Source organism: Tamandua tetradactyla, chromosome 15 (genome assembly GCF_023851605.1).
Source record: "Tamandua tetradactyla isolate mTamTet1 chromosome 15, mTamTet1.pri, whole genome shotgun sequence".
Classification (NCBI taxonomy): Eukaryota; Metazoa; Chordata; class Mammalia; order Pilosa; family Myrmecophagidae; genus Tamandua; species Tamandua tetradactyla.
Genome location: NC_135341.1, coordinates 85782956 through 85810910, shown reverse-complemented (window position 1 = coordinate 85810910; position 27955 = coordinate 85782956). Strand labels below are relative to the sequence as shown.

The window sequence follows — 27955 nt, the reverse complement described above, 5'->3', positions numbered from 1 at the left end:
AAAAAAAAGAGAACCTATTTTTACCAAGGTCCAATTGTGAAACATCTTAAAACACACACACAGGCATGCACCGACAGGGTGATAGGATTATTATTGCTTGGGCTTTAATGAAATAACCATATCAAATTTTAGAACTTGGAAGGGACTTGATAACAATGACAAAACTATTACAAAACAAGCAGCGTCTTTCTAGGCACCTCTTTGTGGTCATGGAAGGAGAGGGCATCCATCTATGTTCAGTTTTTAGCCTATGAAGTAAGAAACGGGGTTAAAAAAAAATGGGGAAGTTCAACTACATACAGTACAGTAAACATACGTTAATTATTTCCCCCTAAAAGACAGCATAGGCTTCAAAAAAAATGTCTAGTTAAAGTTATCATTTCCAAACCACAGCAGGCTAGCAGGAAACTAGGATCTGTTGAGGGTAGGGTGAAGAACAGGGTTTACACTCATCTCTGAGGGAACTGTGTTGCTCTTTTACTACTCAAACCTCGGTACAATCATCCGTCAGCAGGAGCATTCCTTAGAATGGAGATTCTTATGATCTTGTCAAGTGCAAACTCTGCAGCTTGGTTGAGCCATCTACCCTGCCTGAGTGCCCCAGAGTCCGCGCAGCGCCCCCTGGTGGCTGCCACTTACCAACACCTATCCAAGAGCTTACCTTTTTCTTCTTTTTACGGGTAATACTAGATTTCCTGCTATTTTCCCAAATAGATCTGAAAGTATCTGAAGAGATTTGGGGAGTGACTGTAATTTTTAAGCCTGGCAGTTTACCTGTGGGTAGGAAGAACATCACAACAAATTGGTAGGTTATTTGACAATTCTATTTCACAGATCGGATCTTACACTAATGGGGGCATTCCCCTATCTATGTAATAGCTGGGCAGCTTTCCTTCCAGCTAATGCCCTTTCTCTATGTCTTCTTGATGTGAGTGATGATAACAATTAATTTACCTGTGTAATAACTTCTTACACTTGTCTTGTCTTTTCCACCCCCTCTGTCATATCTTTTACCTGGGTGATCACAGTAGCCTCCTAAATGGGTTTCCCTAATCCCAACTTCCCCAACCCAAATCCATCCTGGACTCTGCTACCAGATTAAACATCTGAAAGCAAAATTCTTATATTGTCATTCACCAGCTCTAGTACCATAATTGGTCCTCCCTCTACAGCAGATAGCTCTTGTTTTTGCCTGGCCGGCTTCCACTCTAACTTCTTTGCTGAACACCTTGAGTTTCCTTTGAGGGTCCACTCCTCGGCCTTTCAGAGATGGGCATGGCTGGCTGATTAGTGTATTTCATCCTGCACCACGATGATTGGTTAAGTGGTGTGCCTGTGACTTGTGGTGGTCCATGAAACTCAAGAGAAGAGCTCTTTCTGCTAAGACCACTAAATTGAAAGAATGTAAACTTTGGGCTAATGCTGCCAACTTGCCACGGTGTGCGAAGAACCTGCTTGAGAATGAAACCAACTCAGAGCAGAACTGCCAAGAGATGGACACCAATGGCACCCTTGGAATTTTAGTAATATCAGTTAAAATAAATCTCCTTTTGTACTTAAAGAGTTCTCACTGAATTGCCTATAAAATAAAGACCAAATCTTCGGCATGCTATTCAGAGACCCTGTGTCAACCCATCCTTCCAGGTTACCTATCTCCCATGCCAATCTCTTGCCCCCTTTCCCCCTTCTGACCCTGTTTACAGGGCCAGAGGTGCCTTAAGGTAACTTCCAGAGCCAGTATAGACCAGGGAGAGGACAAAAACAGAGGATAAGTAAGAAATATGTTTGAGGGGGGAATAAGAACTTTAGCAATAGCATTGTCAGCTCCAGAGGGTGAATTGAAGTTGAACCATGGAAATTATTATCTAAGCTGGGTTATAAAGTTATGCACGTTTACTGGGTACAGTAAAGAGAAGTAGAGAGCAAGGTGGATGAATGTGGACAAGGGACTTGGAAGCATAAGACAATATGGTTTATAATTTCAGGTCTTGGAAAGGGCCAGAATTGGAGTCTGCGGAGAGCCTGAGTGGTACAGATATGTCCAGAAGAGAAGCAAAGTCAGTATCCCAGTTTAATGTTTTCTCCAGTGAGCAGTGTTGGTTACAATTGGTGTATTAGGGTCATTCCATTCTGTTTCATCATAGAAAATCAAGTGGGGTGTGGAGCTTGCTCCAATAAGCCTGGGTGGGGTTGGTGCATAATAAAATCCAATGATATCCTAGTGGTTTGCCTGGGTTGGGAGTTCATACATGAGTAGCCTTTTGAATGTCCCAGGACTATTTTTGGCACAGTTGTGTGTCTTCCACTTTTCCTTGTAGAGTGGCAGTTTATGCAGATGCAGTGTGCTAGCAGTCTCGAGGGGTCACACTGAAGGTCCAGCAGAGACCGCCGTGTCTCACCAGGACCACTCTGGAAGAGCTGCTGGCTTCAAGGGTTTTTGACAAGGTCTAGCACACAGGGGACCAGAACGGCGAGTATGCAACAATCTGAAGGAGCTTGAAGCAAATAATTCTGGCTCTCTCCAAAATGTTTCCTCTTTTAAAGGATCCCGTAAACCAATCCAGACCCATCTGGAATGGGTGGAGTCACATCTCCCTGTGATCAAAGGCCACACCCACAATTGTACATGTCGCATCTCCATGGAGATGGTCTAATCAAAGATTCAAACCACAGTATTGAATCAGGATGAAAAGGAACGGCTGCTCCCACAAGAGTGAACCGGGATTAAGACATGGCTTGTCTGGGATATGTCATCTTTTCAAACCAGCACAGTGACAGAGAAATTTCTGCTTTAAAGATATTCATTTGTTAGGTCCAGGATACATATGACACCACAAAAGTTCCCGAACTCTGCAAATTATTGGGAAACTGGCACAATGGTGGCCAGCATGTGACTGTTCCTGGGTCAGCACATGGTTAAGGCCGGTCAGTTCAGTGAAATAAGTACAGCAAGCTTTGAGTAGTAGCGAGTATAGGAATGAGTGGATTTAAGCAGGTGTGTGTGGCAGGGTACACATAAACTAAAAATATCCTTACCTGTGTTTCTTATTCTCAGGGCTTCCAGTATGTCAGCAGCAGCCATTTCCCCCAGGGCATTGTTTCCAAGGTCAATTTCTCTCACGTCGGCAGAGTACTTGATCAGGCTGCCCAAAGAAGGTGACAGAACCCTTGCGCAAGCATGGTCACTCGAAGACAGGTAATGCAGTGATATGGGGGATATAATCTTTCCTTCTAGGAGCTCCCCCTCCTTAATCCCATTGCCTACGGTGATGTACTCATCCTAGCATCAATTTGAGCCTGGAGACGTCCTGAATCCAGTTTTTCTTTCCCAATTTAATCTCTCCAGTTCAGATGCTTCTCTGATGTAAATTGGCCAGAGAAGGATTTTTAGTTGCCTTAAATTTTGTCTCAGACCATTCCGTCATTCATTTATTTATTCAAAATAGATGGGGTGATTTTGTCCAGGGCTTCTCAACCTTTAGGTTTTCTACATTAGTAAATATCAAAAAACTGGGGTGGGGGCACTGACAAAGGTTTGGCAACTTTCAGTAAGGTGAGCAAATAACAACTCTCACCTATCAACGCCATGTAAGAAAAAAAAAGTTACATCAGATTAGGCAAGGTGTACTCTTAAAATAAAGGACATCCCTTTACAACAAATAACTTTAGCTTTATGAAACATGCACCGGATTGTCTTTTTTCTTCAAGTTTCTTTCAGGACTATTGAATATTCCTTTTAATTCCGAGAGAGGCTGAGAGACTCTATCTCTTCTCTGCTCAAAGGTGCCAGCTGAGGCCCTGGGGAGCTGCATTTAGCACCTCACTGGTATAATCTTATCCAATCCTACTGCAGTTTCTTGAGGTAGATATTGTTATTAGCCTCAGTTTCACAGACGAGGAAACTGAGGTATAGGGAAGTTATTTAAACTGCCTGAGATTACACAGCTAGTAAACGATGGAGCAGGCAGTCTGCGCAAAATAACCATGTAGCGTGATTCTGATATTCTAAGGAAAGATGCGTTTAGTCCCCAGTGGTTCCTAATTCTTACATTAAAAAAAAGAACAAAGATATTTGTCTTTCATGTCAGAACTAAAACAACAACAACAAAAACCAGTACTCTCTGGCACTCTGCAGATGCACTATCAATGGTATTTCCAGGTCTCGTGTTCTAGTTTGCTAGCTGCCAGAATGCAATATACCAGAATCAGAATGGCTTTTAAAAAGTGGAATTTAGTAAGTTGCTAGGTTACAGTTCTAAGTCCGAGATAATGTCCCAATTAGAACCAGTCTATAGAAATGTCCAATCAAAGGCATCCAGGGAAAGATACCTTGGTTCAAGAAGGCCAATGAAGTTCACGGTTTCTCTCTCATCTGGAGGGGCACATGGTGAACATGGTGTCATCTGCTAGCTTCTTCTCCTGGCTTCCTGTTTCATGAAGCTCCCCGGGAGGCATTTTCCTTCTTCATCTCCAAAGGTCGCTGGCTGGTGGACTCTGCTTCTCATGGTGTCATTCTGCTCTGCTCGCTCTGAATCTCTCATTCTCCAAAATGTCTCCTCTTTTACAGGACTCCAGTAAACCAATCAAGACCCACCCAAATGGGTGGAGACACATTTCCCCTAATCTAGTTTAACAACCACTCTTGATTGGGAGACATCTCCAGGGAGATGATCTAATTACAGATTCAAATTTACAGTATTGAATAGGGATTATTCTGCCATTTTATGAAATGGGATTTTGATTAAAGCATGGCTTTTCTAGGGTCCATACATTCTTTCAAACCAGCGCATCCCGTCACACAGGGCTCCAGAGGTGGAGTCCTGGGCAGTCACAGGGGACGTAGCTTAATACTCTGCTGTCACCGCTTTGCAATTCTTCATACTTTTTGAACAGGGTCCCGGAGTTTTCACTGTGCACTGGTCCCTGCAAATTGGGTAGCTGGCCCTGCTGTTTCGTGTAGTCAGAGCAGAAGACAGAATCTGACAAAGGGTCAGCATTAAGTGGTTGGACAGGTCCCGTCAGCACTGGAGACCATTGCCAGATGAATCCTAATCAGAGGAGCCCTGAGTCACAGCAGGAGAACTCAGTAGGCCGTGTGGCTCTTGCCTTAAGCTCAAAGAAGCCACAAATTCGGTTATAGGACTAGACATAAGCAGCAGAGGCAGCTAAAGCCTCATCACTAACAAAAGGCGTGGCAGCCCTTGCCTCTGGAGGCTAACCTAGGGTTGGAGCTCAAGTGGTAGAGGATGGTGGGGTCAGTGAGTAGGCAGGAGGTTCGCTGCCCCATGACCTCCATCCCCAACCCTGCCCCAACCTGAATGCATAAAAATAAGCCATATTTATTAGATAGTAAATATTCTATCGGAGCAGATCAAGGAGCTCACTGTGCTGTCAGCCCCCCAGACAGCACTCCCTCAGCTGTCCTTCTAGCCTCTGAGACCCTCCTTCATAACACTCAGGCCTCCAGTGGTAAAGGAGGAGGCACTGTGGATCTGTCCCAAGTCTGCTGGTCATCCTCCAGCAGGGCCCTCCTCCAGAGCAGGGCCTGTGGGGTGCGGTGTGAAGATAGTGCCTCCACTTCTAGGGCACCAACCTGCCAGCACTGCAGATGGGCGCAAAGGAGGGTGAGTGTGGGACCTGCAGAGATGGAGAAGGGGGAAACCAGGAGGCTGTCCTTAAGATGATGATGCACTTCATAGCATGAGCCACATCTGAAAGCCACCAGCTGCTGGTTTAAAAGGATTATATACCCTAGAAAAGCCATGTTTAAATCCTGATCCAATCTTGTGGGAGTAACCTTTTCTTTTAATCCCCATTCAGTAATATAGGTTGGAATCTTTGGGTTAGATTTTCTCCATGGAGATGTGACACAACCAATTGTGGGTATTAACTTTCTTATTAGATAGAGATGTGATTCTACCCATTCCAGGTGGGTCTTAATTAGTTAACTGGAATATTTTAAAAAAGAGAGACAGAGTCTCAAGAGATCCACAAGAACCTCCAGAGCCCACACAGCCAGAAACCTTTGGAGATGAAGAAGGAAAATGGCCCTGGGGGAGCTTCATGAAACAAGAAGCCTGGAGAGAAAGCTAGCAGACATAGCCATGTTTGCCATATGCTTATCCAGTTGAGAGAGAAACCCTGAACGTCATCAGCCTTCTTGAACCAAGGCATCTTTCCCTGGATGCCTTAGATTGGACACTTCTATACCCTTGCCTTAATTTGGACATTTTCACAGCTTTATAACTATAAACTTGCAACTTATTAAATTTCCCCCTTTAAAAGCCATTCCATTTCTGGTATATCACATTCTGGCAGCTTACTAGCAAACTAGAACACATTTTGGTACTGGAGATGTGGGGTGCTACTGTGGTTTGCAAATACCAAACATGTTGGAACAGCTTTTTAAATGGATAAGGGAAAGATTTTGGAGGAGTTGTGAGGAGCTTGATAGAGAAGTCCTAGAATACTTTGAAGAGACTGTTGGTAGAAATGTGGATTCCAAAGATACCTCTGATGAGGTTGTAGATAGAAATGAGGCACGTGTTACTGGAAACTGGAAGGAAGGTAATTCTTGTTTAAAGTTGCAAAAAATTTATCAAAACTGACTGCTGACTTCAGATGGAAGGCAGATTTTAAAAGTTATGAACTTGCATATTTAGCAGAAGAGATTTCCAAATTAAATGTGGAAAGTGCAGGCTGGTTTCTCCTCACAGCTTATAGTGAAATGTGACAGGAAAGAGATAAGCTGAGAACTGAACTCTTGGGTACAAAGAAACCAGAAATTGATGTTCTGGAGAATTCTGGGCACCCAGGAAGGGAGACCCTGGAGAATAGTGCCCCACGTGAGGATTTAACTGAATGAGGAAACAGTCAGCCATTTCAGAGAAAGCCGGGATTGGAGATGGAGTTATCCAGGAAGGATCTGGGGAAACTCCTCTGTCTGATGGGTATGATCTTTGCCTACAACATAGAAAGCCAAAGAGAGCGCTGTGGGACCTGTATAAATAGAGCCGCTGCCAGTCTCTGGGGGGACTCAGAAAAGGGACCGAGTGAAGGTAAAATGTCTTCAGAGGCAGAACCTTGAGGCTGGGGTCTGAAGTCAAGAAGCCTTGGATCAGGACAGCGGACCCACCCAAGCATGTGGAGAGGGTGAGTTTGCCCCGAAGGCAGAGGGTGGGCCTTCCACCTCATTGCAGTGGAAGAGTCATGCCGCCTCAGGCCTTGGAGAGGTTGGAGCACATTCCTTGGGGTTTGGGAAGAGCCTGGCTGCCACCACGTGGATGGGTTGAGCATGCATCCCGGAGATGGCAGAGAGCCCGGGTGCAGCCCTGATCATTGGAGAGGGTGGAGCCAAGAAAAAGGTGGTCTCCCCAGTGTCCCCCAGGGTTGCATTCAGAGAGAGGCAGGCCACTGTGTAGGCCCTTGGAAAGGGTGGGACTGCTGCTTTCTAAAGCCCTGAAGATAAATGATTCTCAGACTTTGAAATCTAATGGACTTTGCCCTGCAGGTTTTTGATACTGCTTGTGTCTGGTGACCCCTGTGTTCCTTCCCATTTCTCCCTCTGGAAATGGGAATATGAATCCTATGACTGTCCCTCCTTTGTATGTTGGTAGCAAATAACTTGTTCTGAGTTTTACAAGTCTGGAGCCAGATGAGAATTTTGCCTTAAGACAGACTGTGCCTGTACTGACTTTGATGAGATTTTGTACTGTTTCTGACTTTGTATTGCATTTGTATTGTTAGTGAAATGGTTTAAGGCTTTCTGATATTGTGATGGAATTAATGTATTTTGTATATGGGAAAAACATGTCTTTTTTAGAGTCCAGAGGGTGGAATGTGCTGGTTCAAAAGGACTATGTACCCTAGAAAAGCCATGTTTAAATCCTGATCCAATCTTGTGGGAGCAACCTTTTCTTTCAATCCCTATTCAATGATGTAGGTTGGACTCTTTTGATTAGTTTATATCCATGGAAATGTGACACACCCAATTGTGGGTATTAACTTTTTGATTAGATGGAGATGTGATCCCCCCCATTCTAGGTGAGTCTTGATTAGTTTACTGGAATCCTTTGAAAGAGGTCATGTTTTGGAGAGAGAGACAATATCTCAAGAGAGATATTTAGAGGAATGAAAAGAGCCCAGCACCCAACAACAAATTCACAATATGTGGCATCCAAAAAAATTACTAGGCATGCAAAAAACAAGAACCAAGAGAAAAAATAATCAATCAAAATACCCAGAAATGACACTGATGATAGAATTAGCAGTCAAAGATATTAAATTCTTTATTAGGAGTATATTCTATATCTTCAAGAAGACAGAGAAAATTTTGAGCATAGCGAGGAAGGAAATGGGGGATATAAAACAGACCCAAATTGAATTTCTAGAGAAATGTCTGAGATGAAAAATACATTGGATGGAATTAATAGCCGATTAGATATTACATAACAAATGATTAGTGAATGTGAAGTCATAGCAATAAAACTATTTAAAGTGAAACACAAAGAAATAAAAAGACTGGAAGAAAGAGTACAGCATCAGTGAGCTGTGAGGAGAAAAATCAATCAGCCTAAAATACACATAATTAGAGTACCTGAAGGAGAGAAGAGGCAGTGAAAGAAAAAATATTTTTTAAATAGTGGTTGAAAAATAAATGTGATGAAAATTATAAATGCATATATATAAGAAGCTCAATACTCCCAAGCAGAAAAAAAACAAAAAACACACCAAGGTATATATAATCATCAAATTGCTGGAAACCAGTGAAAAGACTAAGTCTTAAAAGTAGTTGGGGGGGAACTTCCGGAGAAGATGGTGGCTTAGTAAGACGCGCGGGTCTTAGTTCCTCCTCCAGAACAGCAACTAAAGAAACAGAAACAATACGAAACAGCTCCCTGAGCCACGACAGAGACCAAAAAGACAGCATACCCCATTCTGGAACGGCTGAACAGGCAGGGAGAATCTGCTGCGGTGAGATACCCGAGGGGCGCGCGTTTTCCCGGTCAGGGCGGCTGGCGACTGGGGTCCCCTCCACGCACGTGGCTCCCCGGTCTGACTGGGAACGTTGGATAGCGGGGCCCTCCTGCCACGCTTGGCGTCTCGGGCCAGCTGGGCAATTTGGACGGGCACTCCCCCAAGCCGCGGCAGCCTGCGACCCCCCCTCCACACGCGGTTTCCCCGGCCGACTATGAGATTCGGATTGGCAAGTTAAAGGAGCCACAGCATCTTTTACTGGTGGGACCCGCAGACAGACGAGCGCCACGAGCGCCACCTACTGGGCAGGAAAAGAAAAACAGAGCCCAGAGATTTCACAGAAAAACCTTTCAACCAGCTGGGTCCCGCACCCAGGGAAATCTGATCAAATGCCCAGACACCAGCAGAAAATAATGGATGATGCTCAGAAAATTGAAGATATGGCCCAGTCAAAGGAACAAACCAATAGTTCAAATGAGATACAGGAGCTGAGACAACTAATGCTGAATATACGAACAGAAATGGAAAAACTCTTCAAAAACCAAATCAATAAATTGAGGGAGGACATGAAGAAGACATGGGCTGAACAAAAAGAAGAAATAGAAAATCTGAAAAAACAAATCACAGAACTTATGGGAGTGAAGGACAAAGAAGAAAAAATGGAAAAAACAATGGATACCTACAATGGTAGATCTAAAGAGACAGAAGCTACAATTAGTGAACTGGAGGATGGAACATCTGAATTCCAAAAAGAAACAGAAACTATAGGGAAAAGAATGGAAAAACTTGAGCAGGGTATCAGGGAACTGAATGACAATATGAAGCGCACAAATATACGTGTTGTGGGTGTCCCAGAAGGAGAAGAGAAGGGAAAAGGAGGAGAAAAACTAATGGAAGAAATTATCACTGAAAATTTCCCAACTCTTATGAAAGACCTAAATTTACAGATCCAAGAAGTGCAGCGCACCCCAAAGAGAATAGACCCAAATAGGCGTTCTCTAAGACACTTACTAGTTAGAATGTCAGAGGTCAAAGAGAAAGAGAGGATCTTGAAAGCAGCAAGAGAAAAACAATCCATCACATACAAGGGAAACCCAATAAGACTATGTGTAGATTTCTCAGCAGAAACCATGGAAGCTAGAAGACAGTGGGATGATATATTTAAATTACTAAAAGAGAAAAACTGCCAACCAAGACTCCTATATCCAGCAAAATTGTCCTTCAAAAATGAAGGAGAAATTAAAACATTTATAGACAAAAAGTCACTGAGAGAATTTGTGACCAAGAGACCAGCTCTGCAAGAAATACTAAAGGGAGCACTAGAGTCAGATACGAAAAGACAGAAGAGAGAGGTATGGAGTAAAGTGTAGAAAGAAGGAAAATTAGATATGATATATATAATACAAAAGCCAAACTGTTAGAGGAAAATATTATCCAAACAGTAATAACACTAAAAGTTAATGGACTGAATTTCCCAATCAAAAGACATAGAATGGCAGAATGGATTACGACCCAGCAATACCACTGCTAGGTATCTACTCAAAGGACTTAAGGGCAAAGACACAGACGGACATTTGCACACCAGTGTTTATAGCAGCATTATCTACAATTGCAAAGAGATGGAAACAGCCAAAATGTCCATCAACAGACGAGTGGCTAAACAAACTGTGGCGTATACCTACGATGGAATATTATGCAGCTTTAAGACAGACTAAACTTATGAAGCATGTAATAACATGGATGGACCTAGAGGACATTATGCTGAGTGAGTCTAGCCAAAAACTAAAGGACAAATACTGTATGGTCCCACTGATGTGAACCGACATTCGAGAATCAGCTTGGAATATATCATTGGTAACAGAGACCAGCAGGAGTTAGAAACAGGGTAAGATAATGGGTCATTGGAGCTGAAGGGATACAGACTGTGCAACAGGACTAGATACAAAAACTCAAAAATGGACAGCACAATAATACCTAAGTGTAATGTAACTATGTTGGAACACTGAATGAAGCTGCACCTGAAATATAGTTTTTGTTTGTTTGTTTGTTTGTTTGTATCTTTTTTTTCTTTTTCCTTTTTTTATATATATATATATTTTTATTAGTATTATTATTTTAATTCTCTTCTCTATATTAACATTCTATATCTTTTTCTGCTGTTTTGCTAGTTCTTTTCCTAAATCGATGCAAATGTACTAAGAAATGATGATCATACATCTAGGTGATGATACTAAGAATTACTGAGTGCATGTGTAGAATGGAATGATTTCTAAATGTTGTGTTAATTTCTTTTCTTTTTTTTGATTAATAAAAAAATTTAAAAAAAAAGTAGTTGGGGGTAAAAAAGACACATTATATACAGAGGAACAAAGATACAAAGGACAACAGAATTCTCATCAGAAATAACACAAGCAAGGAGACTGGAAAATGTTTTGAAAATTCTAACAAAAATTTAAAAGGTCAACCAAGAATTCTATACCCAATAAAAATATCTTTAAAAATGAAGGCAAAAGGGAAGGCAACAGTGGCTCAATGGCAGAGTTCTTGCCTGACGTGCTGGAGACCCAGGTTCATGTCCCAAAAAAAGAAGATTTTTTTTCAAACATAAATAGCTTAGAGAATTCATCACCAGCACAAGAAATGGTGAAGTAAGTCCTTTGTGTAGAAGGAAAATGATACCAGATAGAAATTTGGACCTATCCAAAGGAATTAGCAATACCAAAAATTGTAAATTTGTAAGTAAATATAAAAGACTTTTCCCTCATTAAAAAAAATCCTTTTTAAAAATCACTGCTTAAAACAAAGAGGTAAGGGTTATGGTATGTATAATCTTTTTTTCCTGTTTTTGTTTTATTTCTTTTTCTGAATTGATGAAAATGGTTTAAGAAATTATGAATATGCAACTAAGTGATGATACTGTGAATTACTGATTATATATGTAGAACAGAATGATCACATGTTAATGTTTTAGGTCATTTGTTAAATTTTTTTAATTAATAAATTTAAAAAAATCACTGCTTAAAACAAACATAGTAATGTATTCTGGGGGTTATAATATATCTAAAAATGAAATATGTGATAACAATAGTTCAGAAGATGGGTGGTGTGTTAGTTAGATTCAGTTGTCAACTTGGCCAGGTGAGCATACCTAGTTCTGTTGCTGCGGACATGAGCCAATGGTACGTGAACCTCATCTGTTGCTAATTACATCTGCAGTCGGCTCGGAGGCATGTCTGCTGCAATGAGTGACATTTGACTTAATTGGCTGGTACTTAAATGAGAGACCGCAATGTAGCACAGCCTAGCAGCTCGGCATTCCTCATCTCAGCACTTGCAGCTCAGCCCAGGCCCTTGGAGATGCAGAAAGAAGTCACCCCGGGGAAAGTTGTTGGAACCCAGGGGCCTGGAGAGAAGACCAGCAGAGACCATCCTGTGCCTTCCACGTAAGAAAGAACCTCAGTGGAAAGTTAGCTGCCTTTCCTCTGTAGAACCAACAAAATAAATCCCCTTTTATTAAAAGCCAATCCGTCTCTGGTGTGTTGCATTCCAGCAGCTAGCAAACTAGAACAGGTGGGGAATAGAAGTATAGTGTTGAAAGATTCTCATGTGATCAGTGAAATAATACCACATTATTTGAAGGTAGACCATGATAAGTTGGAGTTGGATATTGTATATGCTAGAGCAACCACTAAAACCCCCCAAAAGACAAAGAAGGATAGCTAATGATCCATAAAGGATATAAAATAGAATCACAAGAAATAATCCAAAAGAAGACAGAAAATGAGTTAAAAGAGAACAAAGAACAGAGGAGACAAACAGAAAAAAAATAAAACAGTAGACCTAAAACTCAACCATACTAATAATCTTATTGAGTGTAAATGTTCCAGACATGCCAGTTAAAAGGCAGAGATTGTCAGACTGGGTAGAAAGAAAGGCACAATTGTATGCTAAATATAAGAAATCCAATTTGAATCTAAGAACACAGATAGGTTAAAAGGAAGCGTATGGTGAAAGGTATACCATGCTATTATTAATCAAAAGAAAGCTGGAGGGGGGTGGGCCATGGTGGCTCAGCAGGTAGAGTGCATGCCTGCCACGCCTGCCACGCCTGCCATGCCAGAGACTTGGGTTCGATTCCCGGTGCCTGCCTATGCAAAAAAAATAAAAGAAAGCTGGAGGGGATATGTTAAACCCAACAAGTTGATCACAGAGCAGGGAAAATTACCAGGGATAAAGATGGTCTTGGATAATAATAAAAGTGACCAATTCATCATGAAAACATAATTCTAAATGTTTATGCACTTGGTAAAAGAGCTTCAAACTACATGAAGCAAAAACTGAGTAAATGCCAAGGAAAGATAAAACAGTCACAATCATCCATTTCTCAATAACTGATAAATGGAAAATCAATAAGGATATAGAATAGTTGAACAACACTACCAACCAACATGACCAAAATGGCATTTATTGACCACCCCATCCTGTAACAGAAGAATATATGCTTTTCAAATGCACACGGAACATTTACCAAGATAGTCCATAATCGTGGCCATACGTTTAACAACTTGAAATCACACAGAGTATGTTCTCCAGCCAGAACAGAATTAAATTAGAAAGATATATGAAAAATCCACAAATATTTGGAAACTAAACAACACTTATAAATAACACACTGATTGTTTTAAGATAGTCCAAATGGAATGAAAATGAAAATACAGCATATCAAATTTGTGGGATGCAATGAAAGTTCAGCCCTGATATAAACGCAATTAGAATAGTAGAAAGGTTTAAAAATCAATGAAACTCGCAACAGAAACTAGAAAAGAGAAGAACAAATTAAACCCAAAGTAGACTAAAGAAAATCATAAAGATAAGAGCAGAAGCCAATGAAATTGAAAACAGGAAAACAGTGAAGAAAACTAATAAAAGCAAAAGCTGGCTCATTGAGAAGATCAATAAAATTGATAAACTGATAGCTTGATTGATCAGAAAACAGAAAGAGAGAAGACACAGATTATAAATATCTGGAATGAAAGAGGGAATAGCACTACAGATTATATAATCATTAAAAATATAATAAAACATTAGGAATAACATAATAGCAATAAATTCAATAATTTAGATGAAATGGACAAATTCCTTGAAAGGTATGAACTACCAAAGCTCCCTCAAGGAAAAAAAAATCAGAATAACTCTATATCTGTTAAAGAAATTGAATATGTATTTAAAAACCTTCCCATAAAGAAAACTCCAGGTGGATTCTACCACATATTTAAGAAAGAAATAATGCCAGTTGTATGTAAACTCTTCCAAAAAAATTGAAGAAAAAGGGAACACTTCCTAACTCATTCTGTGAGGCCAGCATTATCCTGAGCCCCAAACCAGAAAAGATGTTGCAAGAAAAGCACAGACCAATATCCCTCAGGAACGTAGATGCAAAAAGCCTTAAGACAATTTTAGCAATATGCCAAAACAATTATGTACCAGCAATATATGAAATCCAGCAATATATGAAAAGGGTAATAAAAATGAAGTTTATTATAATTATTATAAAAATAGCAACAAAGCTGTCAGATTGGAAATCTCCACATCTGCCCCGAATAAGGAAGTAAAATATATTAGTGACAGAATGTTTTTCTCCCAAAATAATAAACAGCAGTCAGTCACGCCCTCAAACCTCAAACTTTGGATTTGTCCTGTTGTTCTTGCGTTTTCCCACGTGCTATAAGGACTGCCTGCAGGGACAGAGTTGCTGGGAGCCTGCTCCATTAGGGAACTCTTCCTACATTAGCTGTAGACATCCTGACGTGGGGCTTGGCCTACTGGGGATGCAATTTAGGAGAGCCGGACAGGAAGATGTCTGAGGTTGGCAGAAATAGCTGTGTCTTTTGCCTAAGAAGCCTGGGACTCTTTTTTTTTTTTTTCCTTTTAAAAATCTTTTATTTATATTTCAGGGTGATTGTAATTTTTTTTTTAATTTTTTTATTCATCAAAAAAAAGAAAAGAAATTAACACAACATTTAGAAATCATTCCATTCTACAAATGCACTCAGTAATTCTTAGTATCATCACATAGATGTATGATCATCATTTCTTAGTACATTTGCATCGATTTAGGAAAAGAACTAGCAAAACAGCAGAAAAAGATATAGAATGTTAATATAGAGAAGAGAATTAAAATAATAATACTAATAATATATATGTATATAAAAAGGAAAAAGAAAAAAAACAAAAACAAAAGATACAAACAAACAAACAAAAACTATATTTCAGGTGCAGCTTCATTCAGTGTTCCAACCTAGTTACATTACACTTAGGTATTATTGTGCTGTCCATTTCTGAGTTTTTGTATCTAGTCCTGTTGCACAGTCTGTATCCCTTCAGCTCCAATTACCCATTATCTTACCCTGTTTCTAACTCCTGCTGGTCTCTGTTACCAATGATATATTCCAAGCTGATTCTCGAATGTCGGTTCACATCAGTGGGACCTTACAGTATTTGTCCTTTAGTTTTGGGCTAGACTCACTCAGCATAATGTTCTCTAGGTCCATCCATGTTATTACATGCTTCATAAGTTTAGTCTGTCTTAAAGCTGCATAATATTCCATCGTAGGTATACGCCACAGTTTGTTTAGCCACTCGTCTGTTGATGAACATTTTGGCTGTTTCCATTTCTTTGCAATTGTAGATAATGCTGCTATAAACACTGGTGTGCAAATGTCCGTCTGTGTCTTTGCCTTTAAGTCCCTTGAGTAGATACCTAGCAGTGGTATTGCTGGGTCGTAATCCATTATGCCATTCTATGTCTTTTGATTGGGAAATTCAGTCCATTAACTTTTAGTATTATTAATGTTTGGATAATATTTTCCTCTACCATTTTGGCTTTTGTATTATATATATCATATCTAATTTTCCTTCTTTCTACACTTTACTCCATACCTCTCTCTTCTGTCTTTTCGTATCTGACTCTAGTGCTCCCTTTAGTATTTCTTGCAGAGCTGGTCTCTTGGTCATAAATTCTCTCAGTGACTTTTTGTCTATAAATGTTTTAATTTCTCCTTCATTTTTGAAGGACAATTTTGCTGGATATAGGAGTCTTGGTTGGCAGTTTTTCTCTTTTAGTAATTTAAATATATCATCCCACTGTCTTCTAGCTTCCATGGTTTCTGCTGAGAAATCTACACATAGTCTTATTGGGTTTCCCTTGTATGTGACAGATTGTTTTTCTCTTGCTGCTTTCAAGATCCTCTCTTTCTCTTTGACCTCTGACATTCTAACTAGTAAGTGTCTTGGAGAACGCCTATTTGGGTCTATTCTCTTTGGGGTGCGCTGCACTTCTTGGATCTGCAAATTTAGGTCTTTCATAAGAGTTGGGAAATTTTCAGTGATAATTTCTTCCATTAGTTTTTCTCCTCCTTTTCCCTTCTCTTCTCCTTCTGGGACACCCACAACACGTATATTTGTGCGCTTCATATTGTCATTCAGTTCCCTGATACCCTGCTCAAGTTTTTCCATTCTTTTCCCTATAGTTTCTGTTTCTTTTTGGAATTCAGATGTTCCATCCTCCAGTTCACTAATTGTAGCTTCTGTCTCTTTAGATCTACCATTGTAGGTATCCATTGTTTTTTCCATTTTTTCTTCTTTGTCCTTCACTCCCATAAGTTCTGTGATTTGTTTTTTCAGATTTTCTATTTCTTCTTTTTGTTCAGCCCATGTCTTCTTCATGTCCTCCCTCAATTTATTGATTTGGTTTTTGAAGAGTTTTTCCATTTCTGTTCGTATATTCAGCATTAGTTGTCTCAGCTCCTGTATCTCATTTGAACTATTGGTTTGTTCCTTTGACTGGGCCATATCTTCAATTTTCCGAGCGTCATCCATTATTTTCTGCTGGTGTCTGGGCATTTGATCAGATTTCCCTGGGTGTGGGACCCAGCTGGTTGAAAGCTTTTTCTGTGAACTCTCTGGGCTCTGTTTTTCTTTTCCTGCCCAGTAGGTGGCGCTCGTGGCGCTCGTCTGTCTGCACGGCAGTCAGCCCGGGAAACCGCGCGTGGAGGTGGGGGTCGCTGGCTGCTGCGGCTTGGGGGAGTTCCGGTCCTAATTGCCCAGCTGGCCCGAAACGCCAAGCGTGACGGGAGGGCCCCGCTATCCAACGTTCCCAGTCAGACCGGGGAGCCACGTGCGTGGAGGGGACCCCAGTCGCCAGCCGCCCCGGCCGGGAAAACGCGCGCCCCTCGGGTATCTCACCGCAGCAGATTCTCCCTGCCCGTTCAGCCGTTCCAGAATGGGGTACGCTGTCTTTTTGGTCTCTGTCGTGACTCCGGGAGCTGTTTCGTATTGTTTCTGTTTCTTTAGTTGCTTTTCTGGAGGAAGAACTAAGACCCGCACGTCTTACTAAGCCGCCATCTTCTCCGGAAGTCTGGGACTCTTTTATACTCAAGACAGAAAAGAGTTTTCACTCTCCAGTAGGCTGCCCTTCTTTCTCAGGCCCCATTGCTCGCATTTTACATTAGATCCTAACTTGAGGGAAGAAAAATCTACAGGTCACACCTCCTGACTTTTCTTAATTGCCAAGTTCCAGAAATGGACTTTCTGCAGTGGGGACAACCACATTAATAGGCTGAGCCCTTGATCCTGGGGCTCACCCCTATGAAACTTATTCCTGCAAAGGACAGGCTAAGCCTACTTAAAATTATGCCTAAGAGTCACCCCCAGAGGACCTCTTTTGTTGCTCAGATGTGGTGTCTCTCTCTAAGCCAGCTCAGCAGGTGAACTCATTGCCCTCCCGCCTCTACATGGAACATGACTCCCAGAGGTGTAAACCACCCTGGTAATGTGGGACAGAAATCCTGGGATAAGGCAGGACCTGGCATCAAGGGATTTAGAAAATCTTCTTGACCAAAAGGTGAAGAGAGAAATGAGACAAAATAAAGTATCAGTGGCTGAGAGATTTCAAACAGAGTCGAGAGGTTCTCCTGGAGGTTATTCTAACCCATTATATAAATATCTCCTTTTTAGTTTATGGTGTATTGGAGTGCCTAAAGGGGAGTATCTGAAACTGTTGAGCTGTATTCCAGTATCCTGGATTCTTGAAGACAATTGTATAATGATATAATGTTTAAAATGTGACTGTGTGTTTGTGAAAACCCTGTGTCTGATATTCCTTTTATACAGGGTATATACAAATTAATAAAAAAAAATATGCATCAGAGTGATTCGATCAGTGAGTGGAAAAGTATTTGCAGAGTCCCCTTTGGGGAATGGTGAGAATGGGGAGAAATTCAACTTCCCCAAGTTGAATTCTTGATATTCTCACAAGCAGTGTGGACAACCGAAGCTATAGGCTGTGCCCCCAGTCTTGGGGTTTGTTCATATGAAACTTAACCCCACAAAGGATAGGTCAAGTCTACTTAAAATTTAGGCCTAAGAGTCACCCCCAAGAGAGCCTCTTTTGTTGCTCAGACGTGGCCTCTCTCTCCAGCCAACACAACAAGCAATCTCACCATCCTCCCACTGTCTACATGGGACATGACTCCCAGGGGTGTGAACCTTCCTGGCAACATGGGACAGAAATCCTAGAATGAGCTGAGATTCAGCATCAAGAGATTGAGAAAAAACCTAGAATGAGCTGAGACTCAACATTGAGGGATTGAGGAAAACCTTCTCGGCCAAAAGAGGGAACAGCGAAATGAGACAAAATAAAATGTCAACGGCTGAGAGATTCCAAACAGAGTTGAGAGATTATCCTGAAGGTTATTCTTACACATTAAGTAGATATCACCTTGTTATTCAAGATGTAATGAAGAGGCTGGAAGGAATTGCCTGAAAATGTAGAGCTGTGTTCCAATAGCCATGTGTCTTGAGGATGATTGAATAATGGTATAGCTTTCACAATGTGACTGTGTAATTGTGAAAACCTTGTGTCTGATGCTCCTTTTATCCACCTTGTCAATAAAGGAGTAGAACATATGGAATAAAAGTGAATAATGGGGGGAACAAATGTTAAAATAAATTTAGTTTGAAATGCTAAAAAAAAATTTTTTTTTAAATGGATAAAAAATAAATAAATTATAGGGGGTAAAATGAGTTGGGTAGATGGAAACACTAGTGGTCAATGAGAGCGAGGGGTGAGGGGTATGGGATGCATGAGTTTTTTCTTTTTTCTTTTTATTTCTTTTCGTGGAGTGTTGCAAATGTTCTAAAAAGTGATCATGGTAACGAATAGAAAACTATGTGATGATATTGTGAGGCAATGATTGTACACCATGTATGGAATGTATATGTGTGAAAATTTCTCAATTTAAAATAATAATAATAAAAAGATGGAGCTTCTGGAGAGGTCTGAGACCCGTTTATGGGTTCACATACAAATCTGCCACATCATTTTTGTTATTTCAGGACCTTTCTATTTAGGAGCAATTACCCAAACCAAAATGGGTCACTGCTTCCATCTCAGAGCTGGAAAACCTCACCAGGAACAGTTATAGGAATTGCAGTCAAGTCACTGGCCTCAGAACTTGATTCAGTCACCTGGTTTTGGAAGATAAACAAGTAAAACTTGTTCTTTTTTTTTTTTTAATTTTTATTTACAAAACATAACAAACATACAAATACAAACATTCTTAACATATGAACATTCCATTCTTGGTATCTAATCAGTGACTCACAATATCATCACATAGTTGTATATTCATGACCATGATCATTTCTAAGAACATTTGCATCATTCCAGAAAAAGAAATAAAAAAAAAACAACCTATACATACTATACCCCTTACCCCTCCCTCTCATTGACCATTAGTATTTCCATCTACCCAATGTATTTTAACCTTTGTTCCCCCTATTTTTTTCTATACCCCTTACCACTCCCTTTCATTGATCACTAGTATTTCAATCTACTCAATTTATTTTAACATTTGTTCCCCTTATTATTTGTTTATTTTAAATCCATATTTTTTACTCATCTGTCAATATCGTAGATAAAAGGAGCATCAGACACAAGGGTAAAACTTGTTCTTAATTTGCTACTCACCATGTTAAAATCTGAATGAATTCCAACAAGTTGTTTTCTCCTCCTTTTCCTCTTCCATCTATGCCATTATCGACCAAATGCAGTTTGACTAAGCAAGGACCAGCCTCAGACAGACCATTCATTTTTTTTCTCACTCCTATAAGAATACCAGGGTATTTCATTATTCTTAGATAATAGTTTCCCCGTTTATCAACAACCAGGTTGATTTAATTTTTTAGATGCATACTTCTTTGACTTGTGTGAATGGATGCATTTTGCAATATAGTCAAGGAAATACATGTAATAAAAATGTCTCCATTTTATACTCAGTGCACCCTTCAGGTTTCTGCAACAGGAAGCCCTGAACTGCTCTGAATGAAAGGAAATCCCATCTAAGATTTAGATTGTTGCCATTACTTTGGCTAAATAGGAAAAATCAGTGTCTTTAGAAATTTCCTGGTAGAGGAGGAATGGCTTGTCTGGTCATCCTGGAGAAGTGATGGCCTCTGTGCCGGGACTCAGTGACCTTTAAAGATGCACAAAGGAGCCTGCAAAGTTGTCACACTTTTTGAGCTCTGGAGGGAAATGTCTGAGCTGACCTGCTGTCACAGAGCCCATTACTGAGGTCCATGGCCCGGGTGTCTCGACCGCCCGCACCGGTCAGCCCAGCTTTTATAAAGCAAGGTGTCCATGCCACGGAGCAGCATTGGGTTCACATTTAACTCACCCCAGTTTGAGCCTAGGAATTTGACAAAGGCAAAAAAAAAAAAAAAAAAAAAATAGAGATTGAAAAGGCAGAGACAGAGAAAAAGAAGGATGACACAGGGCTGGCTCATCCACTCAGTAAGTGTGAGATTTGCAGCCCCAAAGCCAAATTGCCTCCTGGGGTGACTCACAATGCGGGCACTTCTCAGGGCTGACTGCGCTCCAGGAGAATAAAGTGCAACAGGATCCACGGGGAAACCAATCCACATCTCCCTCCCCTGGGTGCTAAGACAAGTAGCAAGGTCATGTTTGCCTATGAGAATAATCAGTTTAGTCAATGCTAGTTCAAACCACTGTCCAGAATTTAGACATCCAGAGAGTTGACAACGTTACTGTCAGAGGGTGGAAAGGCTGATGTGCTTAGGACGAGGATTTCCTGCCCCAGGGTTTCAACCAAAGTTCAAGCAGAACCAGATTCTTTTCTCTGGATGGAAAATAAATCCCTTGGAGAAAGGGTGAGCACATGCTCAGCCCTGGAAGTAACTGATCCACCACTGCTGTATTCACCCCAACCCATTTTTACCTGATCTTACATTTCTCTACTCTAAAGCAAACACAAGATCGTCAACAGTGACCACTTTAATTTATCCCTGTCTGTCCCAGCATACTTAGCAGTGGCATACCTATGTCTAGTTGTGCCTACAAGGCAGGGAGGTGGAGAGAGATGAACGGAATCCCTAGACTTAAAACCTCTGCCTGGAAAATGTTGTGACTCCCTAGAGTCACTTAACTTCTCTGAATCTAAATTTCCTCATTGGTAAAATAGAGATCATCTTATCCACCTCCCAGAAAAATAGAGAGATCAACGAGGACACAGTCTGAAATAACAGCTGCAGAGACATCTGGCACAATGTAAATATTAGTGCTCGTTTCCCAGTTTCATTTCTGGATTACTTAACCCACTGAAACACCGGATGAGGAGGGACTGGTGGAAAACCTCCAGGGGCCAGGGGTCCTCCCTTCTGCCACCATCTCTCCAGAGGGTCAGACACAAATTTCTGACAACTGCACACCATCACCTGCAAGCCACTCCGAGGACCCAGTGTGGACTCATTCAACCTTGTGTGTCTTTCCATTTTCCTTTGTTGGTTAATTGCCAAGCTTTCCCAATGGTCTCTGCTACCAGCATCTTTCTTACCATCTCCATTGAACGGGTTACTAGACCTCGGTTCTCCCTATTCAACATTTCTAGACCCTTTCCCCATCACTGCAGTCTTGGTTCTGGGCTTTATCTTCTCTTGCCTGAACTATTGAGGAAATTTCAAACTAGTCTGCCATCCTCCAGATGCTCCTTTCTTTAAAATATATTCTGCAAACATGCCTAAGATACTTTTCAAAAACCTAAATCTGATGATGCCACAATGCTGTTTCAAAAAAACCATCACTGACTCCTCTTTGCACACAGGGAAGCTTGGTAGTCATGGACCTTGGCCACATGAGCGCTCTGGACGTTTCCACCACATCTGCAGCCACCCTTCCTTGCTCACTGCGGTGAACATCATGGGTCCCAAATGCCAAACACCCCAACACCGTCATCCTCTTCATGTGGTTCCCTCTGCTTAGAATGCGCTCTTTTCCATCTGAAGAACTTCTCTTTCCTTCCAGAGAAAGCTCTATCTCCTATGTAGGTCAGCATTTGAAGACCAGATGTTTCCCAGAAGATGAGATTTTTCTGGGACCACCGGGACAGACGGATATTACAAATTCTGGTTGGCATCACAGTGTTCTGTTTACCTACTCAAGTGCTAATCTGTGGATGCCAAGCCTGGTAGGACCTTCTTTGTGTTGTTAATTTTTAAAAAACTTGGTAAAAATAGCTTCTTTCCATCAACAAGGAGCAAGTGTAATTTCCTGTGTAACTATCAGAGTCCTGTAAGCCAGAACATAAATTCTGTTTGCCTGATTATGGGACTGAAGGAAGCCAAAGTGTAATTAGTGCTCGATGACTCATATCTTGGACCTTGGAAACTGCCCATGAAGGTTTTCATTGTTAAGCCATCACCCCAGGATGAAATCCCAAGTAAAATAACTCCAGGATTATTACCAGTTACTTCCTGTTTTGGAACTAATAAACTTTTTTGAAGATTACATCTTGACTGTTGAACTTGGCCTTTGGGTTCCTTAATGGTGCTGGCATCTGTTTGGACTATGGACTGTGGCTACAATGTAAGTGATAATGCCTTTTTTTGAGAAGTGAACTTGCCACTTCAGTGGCACTGGTCCTTTAGTAAAGGTCTGATGGATCATGATCTTGCATGTGGACTGACCAGTTTATAGTTGGGTTTTGTCTTCCTTACATGTCTAAGACATGTACCAGCAGCCCTCCTTGTCCTAAATCCTCAAGAATTAAAACATCCCTAGAGACAATGGCATGGGACTTGGACTGGGTCTTTCAGGAACGTATGGGGTCTTGATGACAAGGCAGGGCTCCTAGTATGGGGCTTTGGGAAACCATCTTATCTGCAGGTGACTATTCCTGATGGCTTTTCAGTGACTTTCAGTCTTTAGCCATCTGCTAACTCTCTATGGACCTGGTAGACTTGTGACTATACACAGGGGCAGCCAGACAGCTCTAATTTGAGTGCTGACCAACCTCCAGACCCAAGGTCCGCCAGTTTCTGTATCTCCATAGTACAAAGAATCATGGGGCTCAGAAATGGGCCAGAGTGGGCCTACAAGAGACAGATATGCCTGGAAGGAAAAGGGCCTGGACCCTGTATGTTCTGTGGTTTCCAGGACAGAGATAGGGCATCTAGGAACCTTATTCTGCCTTCCAGTTTTCTTCACCCAGCAAAATACAGTCAAAAGCAGGCAATCTTAGGCAGATAATCAAAAAGTATTGGTAGTATTCCTTGACAGATGGGAGAAAAAAATATGAAACTATTAAACTTTGCCACCAGGGAAACCCCTGATACTGTGTCAGGCATTGGGGACACCCAGATCAATAGGCCAAGCCCTTGATCTTGAGGCTTGCTCTTGTGAAGCTTAAGTAGGTAGCGGAGAAACTTAGACTACCTATAGGCATGCCTAAGAGTTACTTCTGGAGGACCTCTTTTGTTGCTCACATGTGGCCTCAGTCTCTCTAAGCCCAACTCTGCAAGTGAAATCATTGCCCTCCCCTCTACATGGGACATGACATCCAGGGACGAAAATCTCCCTGGTGATGTGGGAGAGGACTCCCAGGGATGAGTCCGGCCCTGGCACCATGGGATCAACAATGCCATCCTGACAAAAAGGGGGAAAAGAAGTGTAACAAATAAGGTATCAGTGGCTGAGAGGGTTCAAATAGAGTCGAGAGGCTACTCTGGAGGTCACTCTTATACAAGCTTCGATTAGACATTGCTGCCTATCATAACTTGCCAAACCCCAACCAAAACCATTCCAACCAATCCTAAAGAACACCTAGAGCATTATATAAGACTCTACAAAGGTTCCATGCATTAGGGTAATTTTCCAGAAACCTACAACCTCCAGATGGGTCCATGGACCATTAGAGTCCTGAAACCTAGAGGGCCCAGCCTCTCCAGAGCATCAGCTAGTTCCATCCCCCTATCCCATATTATTGACAGCCCCTTCCAACATGAAAAATTTAGAATGGCCATAGCCCACATACCCCTAAAGAAGGGGAGAAAGGTCAAAGGTGATGGTGGAGTTATACAGAGAAGGTAGGGTCTATCAAACGAATATGATTGCTGAATCATTATATTGATATTTCTTTTAGTCTCCAGTAGAAGTAAAAACCTAAAATTGTGGAATTGTAACCCATACCAAACTCTGAAATCTGCCCTACAATTAACTGTAGTGCTGTGCTTTGAAATTTATTGCTTTTTTTATATATGTGCTATTTTTCACAAAAAAGAAAAAACGTGTTGACTGTGATGATAAAAAAATATTTATTCCTTCTAGTCTCCAATGTTCTGGAGCAGCTAGAAGGAAAAATCCAAGATGATGGTATGGTAGCCCATGACAAGCTCTGGGATTTGTCTTATAACTACTTGTTGAAGAGTGCTTTGAAAACTATTGCTTTTTTCTTTCTTAGCTTTGCATATATATTATATTATACAATAAAGAATTTTTTAAAAACCCAAAAAACAAAACAGGCAGTCTGCTATTCTTTCAAGTCTGGGGCAGTGGATCTCTGTGTGTGGGCCTGGGACCTGCAGCATCAGCCTCACCTGGGAGCTTGGTGGACAGGCAGATTGTCTAGCCTTCCCTCACACCTGCTGAATCAGAACCTTCGGGGGGCTCAGAGGTCTGGGCTTAAGCTGTTAAGTTTGAGAAGCACTGGTCTAATGATTCATGGTCAGTGGTGCCTGGAGGCAGGACTGGCCTAGACAAACTTCTCTATAGAAATGGAAGATCTCGGTTCTACCAGCTTGTAAAAGGCTGATAAATGTGAAGCTGTCAGGTTCTAGCAGTTGGCATTTGGAGAGGAGGAACAGGCATCAGGCTTCTGATGGGGGTTTTGACTTACACGGTGCTGAGTAGACAACTTTCCAAACAGCAGGCCAAAAACCTCCCGTCCACAAATGGGAGCACAGAAAAATAGTTTGGTTGTTTTCCATTGGGACCAAATGGAAACCATCTGGGCTCCATACCCAGGAAGTAGACATAAATCAGTGCCATCTGATCCTTAGAAACAAGTGTGACTCTTCCACCAAAGACAAAATTCATCCTAAACCAACAAACACCTTATACCTATAAAAGCAATTGTGCAATAGGGGAAGTTGTGCTTAAATTCATTTTGTGGACTCTGGAAAGCATAAAAATGCTCTGCTCTCTCAAGCAATAAAATGACTATTTAATAACTACGAAGTTGTTTCTATTGCTTTGAGGCAAAGGTGTCTTTGGGATACAAAAGGCTTTAATGGCTCCCGTGCTTGCTGGATGAAACCCTAACTCCTTGGCCTGCAGTGCAAAGTCCTTCCTGAGATGACCCACTGCTCTAGGCCCTTGCCAGGCCCACGGCCCCTCATTCCCTGTTCCTGCCACATGGCCGGGCTCCCGGCTCACTTGGCCAAGCCCTTCTTCCCCAGAGTCCTTCCTTTCCTGATGCTGCCTCAGCTCTGGCCTTGCTCACCAGGCTTCCCTCTGCCTCCGGGGCCCAGGTCTGTCCTCGGCGGGTGCTGCCTTCTGTGGTTATTTGTTTCCTGGGTGGGCTCTTGTCTTTAAACTACTCTGAATCCCCTCAAAGGCAGGAACAGGTCCTGTGCCCACACCGAGCTGGCGCTCAGTTACATTTTCTATTGCGACAGCAGCTGAGCCAGGAAGGCGAGGCTCCTGTCAGGAACCAGAGGCACCCCTCACTCCACCCCAGGCAGAGCGGGCCCGAGGAGACTCTGTAGTCCGTGCTGACTGAAAGGAAGACCGCAGGCAGCTTGTGGCCCCCAACCTCCTCCCTGGAAAGCAGGAGGACACGGGACTGCCCAGGGACCCTGACGGCAGTGCTGCACCTCTGGGCCTCAGCATGGCTATTTAGAAGCTGAAGGATGAGTCGTCGTGTTGCTTTGTTGGACTTCTCTCCAACATCACCCAACTTCTATGGGGGCGTAACACCTCCAGGACCAAGGGAGCTGTGGGGCCAACACACAGAGGGACTCGGTTTCCAGAATGGCCTCCCCTTCACACTCTGATGCCAACGCTCATGACGCTATGTGCACATTCTCCGTGTTTTATTATCTTGTTAAGTGTAAAGGCCTCAGATATTACACAATTTTTATAACCCTGTCTTGCCATTTCCTCTTCTCCTTTTTTTTAAAAAAATTTTTTTTTTAAATCAGGGAGGCTCAAAAAATAGACATGGTCAGGGCTGCCCTCCAGTCCTGAGAGGACTTACAGTTCTCAGATAGATTCTGGCATTTTCTGTCTTTCTGCCCTGCCAAGTCGGCAGCCTGAGAATGTCTGTCCTTCCTACCACTTTCTGTTAGTCCAGAAGCAGAGGTAGAATTAACGGCCCAGCTCTCCTCTCCACTCAGGTGTCATTCGGCCGCCTGTAGAGCCTCCTGTTTTGGTGACACATATCACCCTCATTCCCACAGGAGCCCCAAACAATTCCTCCGAAAGGGTTTTGGTTGAAAAGATCCCCAACCGTCTGGAACAAATGATAGGCTGGTTCTCTCCCCCACCCTCTGCCCTTTCAGTAGATTTTCCAAAATCTATCCACATGTCCAGTGTAAAGGCTATACTTACACCAGAGAGCAGAGACAGGGGCTGTGACATCTTCTCTCTTTACATTTTCATTTGGAGTTTTTGAAAACAAGAATTTGTCTTTTTCTAATTCAGTGAGATGTCACAGAGGAGATGCAAGGATAACTCAAGGACAAACACACACACACACATACAGATTAAAATCAAAGGAGGGAAAGCCAAAGGGTGAAGAGCTTATCTATAAGGGCCTCTTGTCTTCCACAAACTATACAGAAAGAAACAAAATGGCCTTAAAAAAAACAGCATAAATTCAGAGTAGCCTCCAGGAGTTTCCCAAAGACTGTATTTATGACCCACCCAGCGGTGATCATGTGATTATCTCGAGGATTTCTAAATGCTAAGGCTGGAGTGGAATTTAGGAACAGGGAGTACGAAGTCCTCATTTGTGCAGAACAGGGTGTTGAGACGCGGCCCTCATGAGGCGCTGGGATAGAGGCCTGGTTCCCTGACAGCTGCAAACCTGCAATACTCGGACAGCTTCTCCTTCAGTCTGATGCTGCGCAGAGGCAGGGGAATGCACTTGGTGACTTTAAAAAGTTCTTTCTAACTCACCAAGTTTCTGCTTCCAAGAGATGACTAAATTTATCAGCTCCTGGTGGTCATTCATTACTGACAGATTCCCCAAAATGCCTGGGCTCTTTTTTGGTATTGCTGAATGTGCCAAAACCAGAGGGATTGGCTACGCTGTGCTGTTTTTCATTCATAATGAGGCCACAGTGAGTCTGCCTTTTTCTCCACCTGAGTTTTTCTCTCTGTTCCCTCTGTTCCTCATGAAGGAGGAAATGATTTAGAAGATGAAGTAAGTGGGAGGAACAGTTGAAACTGCAACAACAAAAATACCTTGTTTTCTCTTTTTCTTCCCTGATGTACTTTTCACTGTTACAGCTCCAGATGATTTCATAATCTGATTCAAAGTTGGACTTCCTCTCTCTCTCACTGAAAAAAAAAAAAGATTATAAAAAAGCCTATTTAAAGCCAAATGGGTAGTGTTTGCTTGTT

The 27955-nt window shown here is 41.9% G+C and overlaps 2 long non-coding RNA genes across 4 annotated transcripts in view; one reads left to right on the top strand and one right to left on the bottom strand.

Moving 5' to 3' along the window:
• The window catches only part of LOC143657670 (uncharacterized), a 38522-nt gene that overhangs the window by 5277 nt on the left and 5290 nt on the right, over positions 1-27955 (top strand). Inside the window, exons 2-3 of one of the 2 annotated variants that reach the window (XR_013162942.1) lie at positions 3056-3196; positions 12193-14884. This is a non-coding gene — a long non-coding RNA (uncharacterized LOC143657670). Of the gene's footprint in view, positions 1-3055; positions 3197-12192; positions 14885-27955 lie in introns of those variants that run through there. The other variant, XR_013162943.1, reaches the window with a different exon arrangement.
• Positions 83-27954, bottom strand: LOC143657671 (uncharacterized). 2 transcript variants are annotated; one of them, XR_013162945.1, is made up of 4 exons: positions 27797-27954; positions 20006-20141; positions 662-774; positions 83-248 (listed from the first exon to the last, which is right to left on the bottom strand). It is a non-coding gene; the product is annotated as an uncharacterized LOC143657671 (long non-coding RNA). The 2 variants fall into 2 exon arrangements; XR_013162944.1 differs by lacking the exons at positions 20006-20141; positions 27797-27954 and adding an exon at positions 3037-4246.